Source organism: Solanum verrucosum, unplaced genomic scaffold (genome assembly GCF_900185275.1).
Source record: "Solanum verrucosum unplaced genomic scaffold, falcon-dt-bn FXZP01000219.1, whole genome shotgun sequence".
Classification (NCBI taxonomy): domain Eukaryota; kingdom Viridiplantae; phylum Streptophyta; class Magnoliopsida; order Solanales; family Solanaceae; genus Solanum; species Solanum verrucosum.
In genome coordinates, this window is record NW_026020817.1 from 68,022 (window position 1) to 72,182 (window position 4,161).

General features: G+C 31.0%; 1 pseudogene; it reads left to right on the forward strand.

Moving 5' to 3' along the window:
* Positions 1–2,411: 2,411 nt before the first annotated feature.
* On the forward strand, positions 2,412–3,423 carry LOC125813495 (arogenate dehydrogenase 2, chloroplastic-like; annotated as a pseudogene).
* Positions 3,424–4,161: the final 738 nt, after the last annotated feature.

The window sequence follows — 4,161 nt, forward strand, 5'->3', positions numbered from 1 at the left end:
AGTCAATAATATATTAGCTAATGCCCGTATGCTTTGGCATTCTCGGATTACAATCCGCATTCTATAGTAATAAAATTTTCCCTTTATAACATCGGTACTCGTACCAATGCCCATCACCAGCAATTCTCAATACATCACACACAAACAATTAATCACATTGCCTTTTATTACCCCTTTTTCATTATTAGAATTAGTCAATGTGGACAAGTCAACCCATCACCAAGTCTCATTACCCCCAAACACATATTACAAGGAAATACACGAATTCCATACACTTAACAAGGGTTTAGAAATCCACTTGCCTCAATTAATCAACAATTCACTCCGGGAGTTGAGTCTTCCCCTTTCTTTTGGCTTCCAAATGAATGCAATCTGTTCAAACAAATGTTCACAATAAGATTTCAAAACTAACAACACCCATATGTGTCTAGCCTTGACCCAAAAACTCACTCAATCTATAACAAGTTTAGGGTTAAGTCATAACTTCTCCAAACACTACAACTCTAATAGTTTTCATATAATATAATACACCCAATATTTAATTACATATATCAATATATCAAACTTGAATCATAATTTGATAACTATAAGAAAATTGTGAAACCAAATATTAATGTCATAACCACTAAACTTAACTACAACATACGACATAAAATTCAAAACCAAAACCATTAGTTGATTATCATAATTAATAAAAAATCATGTGGCCATCATTATGTAATGATTGGCCACTGATGTATTCCTTTCCAATTCCAAGCATACGTACATAAAGTAGCAGAAGTTACTTTACAACAATCAAACTTTCAACTCGTTTCACATTCAATTATAATAATAATAAAATAATAACAGTAACGAGTCAATATGCACAAACTTGCCTATATTATTCAAAAGTTTATCAAAAATCTAGTCTCAAGTGATTAACCCATCATTAGATCATTAGCTTCATTAAATGATATCACCATTACATAATTCTTAAATATAATATACTTACCTTTATTTCTGGCCGAAATTTCCAACAACAATAACTAAAATTTAGACTCTCTCAAAGACATAGTTATACTAATGTCTACTATCTATCCTAGAATTACTACAAATAATAAAAGTTGAACTTGAGGTTTACCTCAAGCACGAAACAATTTCCTTGCGGCACCAAACTGCCGCCATATTGAAGCTGTAAGTTAATTATTGCCAAAGTCCTTTTTTATTCTTTTTACTAAATAAAATAATCTTTATTAAAAGTAATAAACTCTAGTAACTTATTTTAATATTTCTGGCTTGGCCCATTATTATTAATAATAAATAAATTACTCGCAAATTAATTAACTAGTTAAATGACTATTCAAAATTATCAAAAATGACCTTCCGGGTCCGGGTTATTACATCTTTCTACTATTCCTCTTTCTTTTCTTTTTTTAAAAAATAATTGATAATGGCCTGGCAATTACTTTACCCTTCAATCATATTAGAATTTCGGAATTGCCATTGGTCGTCTTGGTCTTCACCTTTCTATATAATAGAAATATTATATTATATTTTATTTTCTCTATTAATTTTTCTTTTTATACAATTTTGTATATCACTTAAAAATTGCTTTATTATTATTATTATTAGTAGTAGTAGTAGAGTAGTATTTACTTTTTGGTGAAATTTCAATTTATAAGTTAAAATAATTTGAATTTTGAAATTTTAAAAAAGAAGGAAATTCTTAATTAGTTACCTGTATTTCAGGAATCCTATATATATATATATTTATTTAAATTATTAAAAATATATGCTATTTCCCAAAGAACGTGGGTAGTTCTTTCTATTAGGAGTATTTATTCTTTTTTGGAAAATAAAAAGTTCTTTATTAGTTTCTTCAATTCAAAATTTTGAATAATTATATAAAAGACTTTAAAAAGAAAAGATTATTAATATTAATATTATTATTACTATTTTAAACATTTTTTTAAACCAAAAACAAAACAATTTTTATTAATTCAAAAACTCTAACTTATCTTCTAAAATAGTAACTTCTTTTCTTTATTAAATATTCAAAAAAACAAATTAATTACATTTAATTAGTTGATAATTTAAAATTAAAAAATTAGAGATTAATTGTGGCATTGATACTTAGACGCTATCACTTCTCCTATTATATAGATATATAGATAAGAATACGAAATATTGTTAATACGAAGTGTTTTTTAATAGTAATAAATTAGAGTTCATGAATTGCAGATTCCTTAACAGGCAATGAGCTTTGGAACTGCTACTTCTTAGGGATATTATCGGAAAATGACAGTCAGTAAAGAGGATGTTAAAGCAGCTGCAGCTTATATAAGGATAATTCAAAAATCAAGAATCATAATTCCCAATTTAAAAATCAAAGTATGAAAAGAATTAAGAATCTTTCTATATAACGAAATACCATGTCGTCTTTCACCCCAATTCAATCCACATCCTATTCAAATAGTTGGTTTGATGATATCACCAACCCCGGCAGCAGCAGCAGCAGCCACTTGTCTGTTTGTTCTCCATCACATAAAAGCCATTGATGCTGCACTGCCGTCTGACTATGAAGCATTGGTATCAAATAAATATTCCCAGTCAGACAGGCTCAAAATTGCCATAGTAGGTTTCGGTAACTTTGGTCAATTTCTTTCCAAAGCCTTTGTTAGTGAAGGTCATCTTGTGAGTGCTTATTCAAGAACAGATTATTTGCATATTGCGAATTCCTTAGGGGTTTCTTTTTTTCCAACATCTTTGTGAGCAAGATCCTGATGTTCTTGTTCAATAATATCAACCAAACGTGTTCTTAAGTCGCTGCCAATTCAAAGGCTAAAGAGGAACACATTGTTCGTTGATGTTTTATCCGTGAAAGAATTTATATTTTTCTTCAAGTTTTGCCAACTCATCCCATGTTTGGACTTGTAAGTGGTAAGGATAGTTGGAAAGGTTTGGACTTTGTGTTTGACAAAGTTCGAATTGGTGAAGGGAAATCAAAAGCTGACAAGTTTCTTGATATTTTTGAGAAAAAAAAGGGTGTAGGATGGTAGCAATGACATGTGCTGAGCATGATAAGCATTCGGCAGGTTCACAATTTGTTACACATACAATGGGGAAGTTGGGTTTGGAGACCACTCCTATTAATACTAAAGGGTATGAGACTTTGTTAAATTTAGTGGAGAATACTACTAATGATAGCTTTGACTTGTACTATGGGCTCATTATGCACAATAAAGATTCTGTGGAGGAGTTGGAAAGACTTGAGTTGGCTTTTGATGCTTTGAAGAAGAAGCTATTTGGGCATTCACATGATCTGATGAGGAGGAGCCACTTGTTTGGGAAGCAGAACAGAGGTGAGACTTAACCAAGTTGCGCAGGAATGATCTTGCACTGCCATCCCCTTCATCGGATGATGTTAAATCTCACAACGACTGAGGGAATTCTGAGTCTTGGTATGTCTACATTCTTGTTGGTGACCTCTAGCTTTGGGATTGGGATTCAAAGGATGTATTATTAACACAATCTTAAATATGGCAATTCAATGTAACTACGCTATAAAAAAAAGTCCTGATTTATCTTTGTGCTTTAGTTATTGGTTTTCACTCTTCAGTCACCAACACATTTTGACCTTCAGCACACATCACTATATTACAATCAGACATATGGACAGGTTTGTCCCTCTTGTGTTTGGTTTTATAAGTTTTTCTCTTCTGTTTTCATTAAGAAAAATAATCAGTCTTTTCTAAGTTCTCTCTGAGAAAAATAATCAGTTAGAGAGTTGAAGCTGAATGTGATTATTGGAACAATAAACACGGGAACAAAATGAAAAAATCCCATTGGACAATTATGATTTACAACAGGAAATATGACTAGCATATGTAATTGAAATAAACAAAAGTAGATTCCGGCCGATTATAGCTGCTAGTCATTTTATTCCGTAGAGTTACGTGCCAATATCTATAATCCAGTTTATCGATGACCTTTCTGCCGATGAAGACATGCTTTGTAGCAATATTGACAATGCTTATGTAAGTAGTATTTCTTTTCAGATGGTCAGCTAATTACTATCAAGTTAACGGATGCAATGGTTAAATCTAAAATTATAGAAATACTAGTGTTTAAGTTCAACATGATGAGAACTATAGATTACACCCCAAAATATCTAGAAGACTG